Genomic DNA, 12,933 nt, shown 5'->3' with positions numbered 1-12,933 from the left:
ATATGGGTTTAGTAGAAAATATTGTTAAGTGGTTGTAGAATAAGTTCAATCACTAGATTTCTAAGACTACTGAAAGTAAATTACCAGTATTTGTAATCCTTCAATTTTCTCCCATGTAAGTGATGATCATGTCAGTTACGTTTTTCAAATATTTCTAGATCTTAGAAAGTAGACCTTTCTGTGACAAAATTAACGGGGAAAACACTCCCCTATACTATTAGCACAATAATGATGATATTGTTTTACTAGAGGCAAAGTCAAAGTCATAATCACAGGAATTCTACCCTTTCTTCATATCATGAGAAAATAAATACTAGTAGAGACATGGCAAAAGGTACTTGCTTTTTTGGAACACTAATGAGGCCATGAGCTGCACTGCTTTCTGATGGGCAGATGGAACCGGCACAGGGGCACCAGTGTCACCTGCATACACAGCATCGATGTCTTCACTTCTGACACTCAACTTTGAAGGACACAAGGTGGGGCCGGAAGGGAGGAACATCTGCTTTCATACCACAGTGGAGTTTCCCCAAAAGTGTGGGGTTTCCCATCTGGGAGATCTAAAAGAGACCAGTGGAGAGAGCATATGGATTGCTCACCTTTTGGAAGGCCTAAGCCATAAGCAAACCCTTCCCTTAATATAGTTTGAGAGGACTACTAAATTGGATTAGGTTACAACCTCTTTCTCCCACAGAATTGGATTGCTTTTTTTTTGAGAGCTGTCATAGCTTAAGAAAATAACGTCATTCACTTCTATGATGGAAGGTTTAATCTGGGGGAAAGTGTCAGAACAGCAGGAACTCAAAGAAAGAATGGTAGCTGCCATCCAATGGTCTCTCCAAGACTACAGTAGGTGGAAGGGCTGGAGATCCAGTCTCTGGTGCAACCTTCATATCCTCACCTGCCTCCCCCTAACCCAGGGGTGGGCAAACTTTTTGACTCGAGGGCCACAATGCGTTCTTAAACTGGACCGGAGGGCCGGAACAAAAGCATGGATGGAGTGTTTGTGTGAACTAATATAAATTCAAAGTAAACATCATTACATAAAAGGGTACAGTTTTTTTTTTTTTAGTTTTATTCATTTCAAATGGGCCGGATCCGGCCCGCGGGCCGTAGTTTGCCCATGGTTGCCCTAACCCCACCACTTGTGGCAAGCAGGGAACTTCTTGACATTAGAAAAAAGGGACCTTTTCACACCAGGCTGCATACGGGTATAATAAACTTAGCTAAAATAATGGACACATGAGCAAGTGTTGAGGACTTCAACTCTAGTCTCTCTGGAAGAGTGGCAACAGTTAATTGAATAGAATACAATCCTATATAATAAAAGGGTAATATGCAAATTGACCAAATGGCAGAACCACTGGTCACTAGGACACTCACTGACCACCAGGGGAATGATGCTCAACCCGGGAGCCACCCCCTGGTGGTCAGTGCTGTCCCATAGGGGGAACACCGCTCAGCCAGAAGCCCTGAGCCAGGCTTATGGCTGGCGAGTGCAGCAGCAGTGGTGGGAGCCTCTCCCGCCTCCGAGGCAGCACTAAGGATGTCCGACTGACGGCTTAGGCCCACTCCATTAGTCGGACATCCCTGAGGGCTCCCGAACTGTGAGAGGGTGCAGGCAGGGCTGAGGGACGCCCCCCCCCCCCACCCCCGAGTTCACAAATGTCGTGCACTGGGCCTCTAGTCATTAAATAATATGAGTATTTTCTTGGTAATGTTTGACATTAGCTTCTAAAAGGTTTCTGCTGATTATATTTTATTACCTGGTTTGCAAAGCATCTATTATAAAGTGCTGTTAAATCACAATAAATTAGCTTTCCTTCCACAGAAGTGTCACCTGAACGTACTTAGCTGGCTCATCAGCACCACAAATGTGAAATTACTTATTTTATTAAGCTTTTTGTTGCCTTTTACACATTACAAAGTGCGGTTTCATTAGTTTTACTTGAAAAAAGAAAGTTAAATTATTGTAAAGTATGGCGTTCTTGACTATTACTGTTTTCTCACAAAATTCCAAAGTTCCTAACAGCTTCTTGGCCCACTGGTGCTTCTTAGAGTTTTATCTTTGATCTAAAGATCAAACACCACAGTGTGAATCTTATTAAAGCTATGGAATTTCTCCCAAGAAAATGAAAATTAAACATAAATGTTACATAAAGCTTTAGGAATGGGTCCCCAGAAAGCTATTCTGTGGGCATCCCGGTTAAGACATTCTGAGTTAAAAGATTTTGAAAATTCTTGATAAAGTATGTAAAACAATGAATTTTCTGATATACCACACTTGACCTTTTCAGGTATTTATACAGGAAAGAAGTCGAAGACAAAAATCTGTCACCATACATCCGGCAGAGAAGACAAAGGCCATTTTGATACAGAATTTGTTGGTTACAAAAATAATGCTCCCTTTCCTTAATCTTTCCATATCCATCAAGGATACTTTGTCACATTTTCCCAGTTGGATTTTACATGAAAAGAAAAATTACTTGAACCATTTCAGCCATGTCAAGTCTTAAATAATTAAGAAAGCATGTGCTGGTCTAAAATTATTGCGTGCTTACCCACTGCTGGATACTGTGCCCAGTGCCTTCTATGCAGTATCGCATTCAATTCTTACAACAAGCATACGAGGAAGCTACTGTTTTATCTCCAACTTCCTCCTAAGAAAGTTGAGCGAAGCAAAGTAACTTGGCTGAGGTCACACTGTTGGCAAATGATGCGGCTGGGATGCAATTTTTCTTTTCCAATCTGGCAGCCAGGCCAAAACCTTCAGAGACAGGGGCCTGCTGTCTGAAGTTCTATGAAGGAGGAACAGTTTTGATTTCAAAGAAACAAATGACCTAAATCCATTTGCACCTGCCCTTGATTTTGTGCAAATTTATTTATAATGAATTGTGAAGGGAGGGGAGAGAGTCTTAAATTCAGAAAAAGTTAAAGTCTTAAATCAAGCATGTAACATGCAATCCCATTTGTCCAGAAAAGAAGAAGAAAAAAAGCAAAAGGCAATACAGTAAATCTTTTCCATAGCAAAATTATCACAAGGCTATGGGAAGCCTTTTAAGCTCGACTTTTCCCCTTTGAGTGGAAACTGCAAATCACTGGGTTATCATGTGGTATAAGCAGTGAGTCCATTAATCTCTTTTGCTCTTCATTTGCCTTGGATCTGATTTGACTTTGTGATAATGCATCGCTCTGATCACCTCGTGCCCTCCTTGATACGGAGTCTCCAGAGAAAGCCACAGGCAGAGAAAGAAGACTGGTGGTTCCATCCTAGCACGGTCTCAGGATGAGGAATGGCCATGTTTGGAAGCGTCTTCAACATAATTGTGGTCCCCAGGAGAACTTTCAGGATCTAAGCCAGCAATAAAATACTTGTAGGAATGAATAGTAAAGCAGAAACAGAATGAATTATGATAACCACTCCAATTCAGCGTAAAGTTTTGCTCCTAAGGATGTACTATTCAGATGCCTGCCAAGCATCTAAATATGCATCTAAATATGCACCACAGTGGTTAATCAAGTCAAAATTCAAGGTTGAAGGTTTTGACATGAGAGGCTAAGAACCAGAACAGAGAATGAGTTGAATTCTCACTATAAATTGGTGTCAGTTGAGCTAATTTCCATGTCTGTCCTCTACACTAGACCAGGGGTCAGCAAACTTTTTCTGAAAAGGTCAGATTGTAAATATTTCAGGTGATTCTGTCTCTGTAGCAACTACTCGACACTGCCATTGTAGCGTGAAAGTAGCCACAGACAATAATAATGAATGGGCATATGTTTGATCTAATAAGACAAAACAGACGGCTGGCTGGATTTGGCCAGCAGATGGTAATTTACCAACCCTTAGACTACACATTCTATCTCTGCTATTTATTAATTATAGGCTTTGATTTATTTATTTTTAATATATTTTATTGATCTTTTTACAGAGAGGAAGGGAGAGGGATAGAGAGTTCGAAACATCGATGAAAGAGAAACATCGATTCAGCTGCCTCCTGCACACTCCCTACTGGGTATGTGCCCGCAACCAAGGTACATGCCCTTGACCAGAATCGAACCTGGGACCCTTCAGTCCGCAGGCTGACGCTCTATCCACTGAGCCAAACCAGTTAGGGCTATAGGCTTTGATTTAGTTGTTTAGTCTCTCCCAACTTCAGTTTATCCCCTAATGATCACACTCTTTTTCCAACAGTAAACGAAACTTTTTTCAGATAAGTTTATGGAAAGTTGTTTCCATAGAATGCAGTTTGGGGAATACATTTTTTTAGGTTTATAAAGTCATATGTAAATATGTGCGTATACATGTACAATTTATTCAATACCTAGTATATGTTAGACACTGTATTACATATTTCACATGTGCTGTCAGACTGCACAGCTCTCAAGTGGTAGAACTGCAGTCAGTTGCTTATAGAAGCTCCACTCTGCCACCACCTGTATTGTCTTTCCACTGCTATTTTATTTTATTTTATTTTGGAAAGAACACTTAAAATCTCTCTTAAACAATTTTTAAGTGTACAATACATTATTGTTGACTACAGGCACGATGTTATATAGTGGATCTCGAGAGCATACTTATCTTCATTAACTGAAACTTCATGTAAATCTTTGAATTTTTCAATATTGGCAACACTGTCGGTAAAACTCAGCACCTCTAAATTTGAGGTTTGGGTCACTAGTTTGTCATTTTTGTGGTCACAACCAGACTGTTTTATCACTGACTCCTTTTCCACCGGTGTATCTTCTGGTTCTTCGTTGAGCTATATTCTCATTCCAAATGCTTTCACTGAGAAAGTCTGTGTCCTCTGCTACATCTTCACCCCATAACACTTAAATGTAACTTTGTTCTCACACATTAAATTCCTCCTTGTATAATAATCATTTATGAAATTGTCTTATCTGCCTCAAAAACTAGTCAGAAAATTATGGTCGTGACTGATTCTTATTTGTACATGCATTCTGCATAGCAAATACACTCATTGCTTTGCACATCAAAGTTTTGTCATAAATACATCTTGAAGATTCTGAATTTCTGTAAAGAAAATATTTTTTAATAGCCTCTAGCCCTGGCTGGTGTGACTCGGTTGGAGCACCATCCCATACACCAAAAGGTGGCATGTTCAACCAGCCAGGGAACATACCTAAGTTGTGGATTCCATCCCTGGTTGGAGCGTGTGGGAGAATCAACCAGTCAATGTTTCTCGCTCGCATTGGTGTTTCTCTCCCTTTCTCTCTCACTCTCTAAAATCAATAAGCACATCCTTGGGTGAGGATTAAAAATGAAGAAAGAAAAGTGAGTTCTATGTCAAATGGCCCCAAGATTATGTAGGTATCCCACTCTGTAGATCTCCATTTGCATAAGACAGTGGTTCATTCCTCAAATTCCTGCAAAATCCACATAGTTCAAGAAACAGCTTTATTCCCTAGGAAAGCCGTTTTGCTGAAGGCAAAAGTATTCTGTGAAAAAATTAAAATGGGCCCAGTGGTCAAATAAATGTGAGAACTTCTGGGTTAAACAATATTTAACAGATTTCTTTATTGCTGTTCTTAGTTTTATTGTGCCGAAATGTGCTGTGACTATCCAAGGCAGTCATAGAGTGCTTTCCAAAATTTTTTTGACTCTGGAACCATTTTGTGAGGATCATTATTAAAATCTCATGAGACTATAACACAATTTGACTGGAACACAATTGGGCATAAGAGGCTAAATGCTGGAAATGTGAGGTCTTCTATGATCTGTCCCCCATCCATAATTTTAGGGTCATTTCCTACTAACCAAATCCTCCATCCATGTAGAATTCATGCTATTCTTTGTTTTCCAAACAAGTGCCTTTGAGCTGCTACCAGCATGTAAGGCCAGATAAAACCTGTGATTTCCTATTTCAGCTCATTTTCCCTCAAAATTTCTGTGGCCTGAAATGTCATTCAATCATCACAAAACTGAGTTATCGATCTTTCAAAATCCACCTAAATGCATACTTTTCTAAGAAGTCTTCAGAAACCACTCCTGCCTCTGTTGTCCTCTCTTTCATCTAAGGACAGCTACACTAATTGTCTTTATCAAGCCTTTAATACATAAGATAGCCTATGCCAGTGGTTGGCAAACTTCAGCCCCTTGAGTGTGGCTCTTCCACAAAATACCACGTGCGGGCGCACACGTACAGTGCGATTGAAACTTTGTGGCCATACTCAAGGGGCCAAAGAGCCGCATGTGGCTCGAGAGCCGCAGTTTGCCAACCACTGGCCTATGCTAACTTTGTATATTTGTGTGTATCTCCTCTCTCCCCTCTAGATTATTATCTTCTTAAGAGCTCTGTCTTTTTACTCAGCACCTTTTTCATCGAAGAAATTCAATCAGTGATCTTCATGATATAAAACACAGTAATCCCCCTTATCTGTGGGGATGCAATACAAGACACCCAATGGGTGCTTGAAACCAAAGATAGTACCGAATCCTATATATATTGCGCTTACTTCTACACACACATACTTCTAATAAAGTTTAATTTATAAATTAGGCACAGGAAGAGAGTAACAGCAATAAGTAACAATGAAATAGAGCAATTATAACAACATCCTGTAATAAAAATTATGTAGCCTGGCTGGCTTGGGCCAGTGGTTGAACGTCAATCTATGAACCAGGAGGTCATGGTTCGATTCTCAGTCAGGGCACATGTCTGGGTTGTGGGCTACCTCCCTAGCGTGGGGTATGCAGGAGGCAGCCAATTAATGATTCTCTCTCATCACTGATGTTTCTATCTTTCTCTCCCTCTCCCTTCCTCTCTAAAATCGATAAAAATATATTTTTTTTATTTTTGAGTGGCTTTTATTGGAGATAAAAATTAGTAAATTTTATATATGTTCTAAATACTTATAAGAACAAATCAATTAGCAAAATACAGCTAGTAGAAAACTGTATAAAATATAAGAATAAATAATTCTCAGAAGGAATAAAATATATGGTCACAAATATAAAAAATACTTTTCATTCTCAATACTAATCCCAAATTGAAAGAAAAACATCATTTTTTAATTTATCAAATTAGGGAAAATATTTTCTAAAATTAAACTTGGATCATTTCTTTCCTCTGTGATATTTTTCTTTTGATAAAAATATTTTTAAAAATAAAATAAAAGTTATGTGAATGTGGTCTCTCTCAAAATATCTGAGTATCATACTCACTCTTCTTCTTCTTGTAAGAATGTGATGATGCTTATGTGATGAGATGAAGTGAGGATATTGACATTGTCAGGCTACTATAAGGGTTACTTGAACATAAGCCCTGAAATACTATGACAATAGATCTGATAACCAAGATGGCTACTCAGTGACCAATGGGCAGGGAGTGCCTACATGGATATGCTGGAAAAGGGATGATTCACACCCCTGATGGGACAGATCAAGACCCGATAATTTTCACCATGCTACTTAGAATGGCACACAATTTGAAATTTATGGTGGGATGACTGTAAAATAATTTGGTAACCTAAAATGCACGTGACTAAGGATCCTGAGAAATAAAGGGTAGGAAGCAACTGCTGGTGTAACAGAAGTTTTAGTATCGTTCAATTTTCCCACCAGCCATGTGTGCTTTCTCTCCTGTAGAACCATAGAGACATGGAATTAAGTCTTTCTTAATAAAAAAGATAGAAGAAATAACCCCCTAGAATGGGGGAAGGGAGACAGCCTATTGAAAAGGCTGCACTCTCAGGAAGAAAATGTATACCCAGACATCTTGATCGCAGCCTTGGCAATTTTTGAGACGTCAAAGGCTATAATACAGGGTAGGGTCACACAATGAACTCTTGCTACAGTGCAGCCTGCTTCTTGGAGGGAGTTCATACATGTTTTCTTAAATAGAGTCAAAGCTGAAAGAGTACCTTCGGGGATTTTGGAAAGGCCAAAGAATGTTCGAAAAAGCTCTCACACAATCATCCCTCTACCTGCAAGATTTGGGGGTCTCTGCAAAAAGAAACCTGGGAGCTATGACTGAGGAATAGGAATAGTAAAGTGTGGGTCATCAAGACCCCACATAGGGCAAGAGCCAGGGAGGGGTCGCTGGGTCAGGGCTGGGAGAGGGCTCAGCAGAGCTGGCACCCTGGGAGCAAACTGAAGACCATCTGGAGCCAAATGTTTGAAGTCAAGCCCTTATTGGTTTTCTCATAGCTGTTATATCCTGGGAAAAGAAGGTTATACTAGAATGCAACACTTTATTTCCCAATAAAGTAAATTTGACAGAATCTGGAAAATTTATTTTGCTTACAGTTTGATTTCCTGGCCTGTTAATTTCTCAGAAAGAAGAAAGGAATTTGAAAGTGAGAAATATTTACTTCTGTGGGAATAAATATGCATGAAAATGCTAAACAAAAGTACAAACCAGTATTTATGTCTATTTGCATGAATTTTAAAGCAATATGAATCAAGAAAGCTCTAACATTATCATTCTGACTATAATAGGACAGAGAATAAAGTAATATATACATTTAAAATTTATTCTATGTATGAATAGATGCACATTATGTGGGTGAATTTCTTTATGAAATAATTGACTATTATTTTCTTGCAAACCTAATAAAAACAGTTTGAGATCATCAGAATTAAGAGATCAAGCTAGCGCATAACAAAGTGAAACATTCTCATCTGTGTATGTAAATGAGGTAACAGCAACACATTCAACATCTGTTAAACTCACAGTATATAATATTCATTTCATGATGTTTGAAATATAAGCATGAGTATTCTGAAGGGGAATATACTTGCCTGAGAGAGCCCTATGTCCCATTTTTCATTTCATATTTACACTCAGCTATATGTGTAAATAAGCAGGTATTTTAATATCTCTACCAAATGAAAAAATATATATATATGTGTATATATATATATATATATTGCACTAGTTTCAGTTTTGATGCACATGATTTATACATGTAGTTTGATTTTGAAGAAAATGATAGAGAGCCTAGAGATTATCAAAGTTATATCTAGAGAAATGAGAGACTATCCCCTTAGCCACCTTCCCGGCCGAATAGAAGTCCATTTGGAAATGCATCCATTTTTATATCCACAGAAAACACGCCATTGCCTGGTAAATAGTTAGATATTATAAAATGTAGATTATCTCTAATTAACAAAAAGAAAGACATTGCCTTTCAAAGTCTGGGAATGTTGTTTTGTAATTTTGTCACAAATGATCTTTATTTAATTGTCCCACTTAAGGATTATTTATCTTGTATTCGTCTCTTTAATTTCTTTCTTCTAGTGCCTTATAAATTGGAACCACTATTAGCAACATCACTAATTTCCCCTAAAGATCATCTGAGCTTTCAAGCTGAAACATCGCATTCAGTTTTATTTTTCATAAAATTGAAATGGTTTTAGATGGCTAATTTTATCATCTTTAATTCAAGCCTCAAAGGTAGCCAATTCTTCTTCTTTTTTTTTTTTTACAAATAAGTAATTGCCTGGACTGAAAATTTAACTGCAACGTTTCAAAGGGAAGATAATGCTGAAATGGCGTTGGTTATGATAATTAAACCCTTTTTCAATCACAAATAGACTTCTTAGCTAAAGGCCACTAAACTTCATGAGGTATATAACAAATCATGTTTCAATTTATTGAACACAGAGTTTTTTCCTTCCCTGTGTTTAGTATTTGTCAGTTAGATACATAAATAGAGAACTAGATTCTGAATAAATTAAGCATAGTGATAATTTTTGGCCACTCTGATAAATCATATATATATATGCACTATGATTACATGAAATGAGAAGGCTATCACACATAAGGCTGATAAATTGCTCTAAGTCCAGACAGGGTTTGATCTGCAGACCAGCTCTCTTTTCTTTCTCAATCAGGCAAAAACATTAAGTATTTAACCAGAAAAATTTTACCTAAGATTTCAAATGCATTTTGAAATATGACCAGTGCTAGATGATGTTCAATTATTAGGATAAGACAGAAGATAACAAACATGATTCGAAAGACAGAACTGAAAGCTAAAGGTATATTACACATTTCACTGAGAGGGAGGAGACTCCCCTGGCTGAAGTGGGGAGAAAACTGTATGATGTAAAGGATGGTAAAATTGGAAACAGAAAGTTATGGCTACTTAGTAGGGGTATAAGGTGAGGTATTTAACCTATAAACAGCCAGAGCTGCCTTTGTCAGTTTGGGCTTCTATATCACAGGATCATAGACTAAGTGGCTTATAAGCAACAAAAATCCATTGCTCGTGGTTTGGGAGGCTAGAAGTCTGAGGTCAGGGTGCCAGCATGGTTGGATTCTAGCGAGGACCCTCTTTTTCCAACTTCTTCTTGTGTCCTCACCTGGCAGAGAGCAGAGAGAAGCAGCAAGCTCTCTCAGGACTCTTACAAGGGCACTAATCCTGTACCTGGGGGCTTCACCCTCATGCCCCCATTTAATCCTAATAACTTCCCAAGGCTCCATTTCCTAATAGCATCACATTTGGGGTGAGGTGGGATTTCAACATGTGAATTGGGGGACAGGGCACAAATATTTAGTCTATAGCTGGCCACTGTGGATTTTTTGTAGAGACTTGTGTGATGCAGGCAGCACTTTCTAAAGAATGATCTGGCAGCAGTTGGCAGGAGAGACTATACAGAGTAGGGTCTGGAAGTAGGGCACACTTGAAAAGTAACTATAGTGGTTCAAGAGTGAAATGAGCAGTTGCTGAGCACAGGTGTTGGCAGGAGTCATGGCTAGAAAAGGATATTTTGAAAGATACTATGGAGGTAACACCAACAGGGCTTTCCATCTAATATATATGAATGCTTGTGATGATTCCAGAATTAACAACTGGGGAGGTGGATTTAGGGACAAGAAAGGTTTTTTCTGCATATCAGTTGAGATCCTCTAAATTGTGCTACAATAACAGTCTTCAACTCTCCTAGGCTTAAAACACCAAAGTTGTCATCGTTGTTGCTGTTGGTGGTGGTGGTTGTAGTTCCCACTCACACTACACGCCCATGGTGGTCAGCTGGGTGTCTGCTCCTCATCTCAGCCCCACTCAGGGGGACAGGCAGCACTTCTGATCACGGCTGCAGAATGCAGACACACTGTCCCTTAAAGCCTCTGCTTGGAAGGGACACAGAGACTTCTTGTCACATTTCATTAATTAAAGGAAGTCACCTGGCTCTGCCTGACTTCATGGGGATGGATACTGGAGATTAGCAGTACAATCTACCACTTTCTCTTTTCATAATAGGCCTGGGCATTTGATATGTAAGAACATTTTTTTTCTACTTAGACTTCATTCTACAAACATAAAAAGCAAAGTTATTTTTTTTCTTTTCTTGGATAACACATATGGACCAGTGTAGAAGGAGAAAGAAATTAATTAAATGATGAAGAATGCCCTTACCATTACAATTGGTTTTATGAATATCCAATCTCCAAAATATTTGGTTTGCCATTTAACAGGGCTTTCTACAAATTAGTTTCTTGTGGCTGTTGCAACAAATTTCCACAAACTTTGTGCCTTAAAAACATTTATTCTCTTACAGTTCTGGTGGTCAGAAGTTCAACATCCGTTTTACTGGGTCAGCAGAGCCACACTCCCTTGGGAGGCTCTAGACTCAGGCATGAGAAACTCTAACTGGAATATTCCAACTTGGAGAAGGCAAGTATAGCTTTGTGTAGGACTTAAAGAGGAAGGGTTCATTAAGTTTTGGAAATAGTTGGTCAAGGATGATTATTGGAAGAGGGAGAGTTGCTCCTGTGGATTAGCAGACATTGTTTGCACAGTCTGGCCTTTACCCAGATGGGTGGGAACAAACAATTAGGGATGAAGATCATGTGCAAGGTTAATATGTAGATGAAGAACAGCTGTAGGTATAGATGCTAGATGCAAGGGCCACAATGAAAAAAATTTCATGTTTTCTGTATCTTTTACAAACATAGCATGGACAAAAAAATTATTCTGTATTTGTTCATAGACTTCCAATTGTAGAAGGGTCATTGTCTAAGGAATGACAGGACTTCTCCACTATCCAGGAAGTTTCTGTGTAAACTTGAGTCTTTGCTTTCTTAACTTTTTCTATAGTGCTCTGAGGAGAAATAAAGAAATCCAGAAAAGTCAGACATTTATACATTATACATTTATACATTAGAAAAAGCAAAGCGATTTCTGTACAAGAAAAGAATAGATCTAGAAAAACAAAAAGTAAAGAGTTAGGGCAGGTTGAAGAACAAATGAGAGACATGGAGAAAAATATTTTTAAATAATTTTTCTTGTTGTTAAGAATGCAATTTTTATTTGCTCCTAAAGACTTCAGAAAACACATAGATTGCCAAGACTCTATGCAAATTTCCTACAGAGAACTTCCCACTAATTATCTGTCTCTGTTCTTATACACTAAAATCCATTTAAAAATATGTTCCAAATTTCAGCAATTCTTCTCTTAGGTATTTTTATGTGATATGTTGGAGGTTATATTCTTCCTCATTAGGCAGGTGTTTTCCAGTTATAATCTTCTCTTTTTTACATGTAGAAACTTGATAGTGTTTGTGAATAAAACCATTTGGGATACATCGCTCTATCTGAATTACCACATTAAAACAACCAAGCAAGGATTGTCATAATTACTCAGCAAGTAGTCATAATTAGAGCCAACAAGAAATAAAGCAAAAGATCAAATGATAAATTTGTCCATGTAAATAGGCAAACTATAAGATTTAATTTGTTCTTGGAAATCCTATCTGTCCTGAATTCAAAGGTTGCTTGTGAATATTATATTCTAATCACATCCTAAACAATCTCTTTCATTCTCTCTAAATCATCACAAAAAATATTATTTGTGGACTAAAGATGATCAGACTCTGCCCAGGTTTGGAGCAAAGTCTACTCTAGGGAGTAACTGGGTCACTGGGACTGGGATCTTTAAGTATAAGTAATAACATCTATTATCCTTTT

Source organism: Myotis yumanensis, unplaced genomic scaffold, assembly GCF_028538775.1.
Source record: "Myotis yumanensis isolate MYYU_CA2020_CCGP unplaced genomic scaffold, mMyoYum1.0.hap1 SCAF_3, whole genome shotgun sequence".
Classification (NCBI taxonomy): domain Eukaryota; kingdom Metazoa; phylum Chordata; class Mammalia; order Chiroptera; family Vespertilionidae; genus Myotis; species Myotis yumanensis.
Note: the sequence above shows the minus strand (reverse complement) of the source record.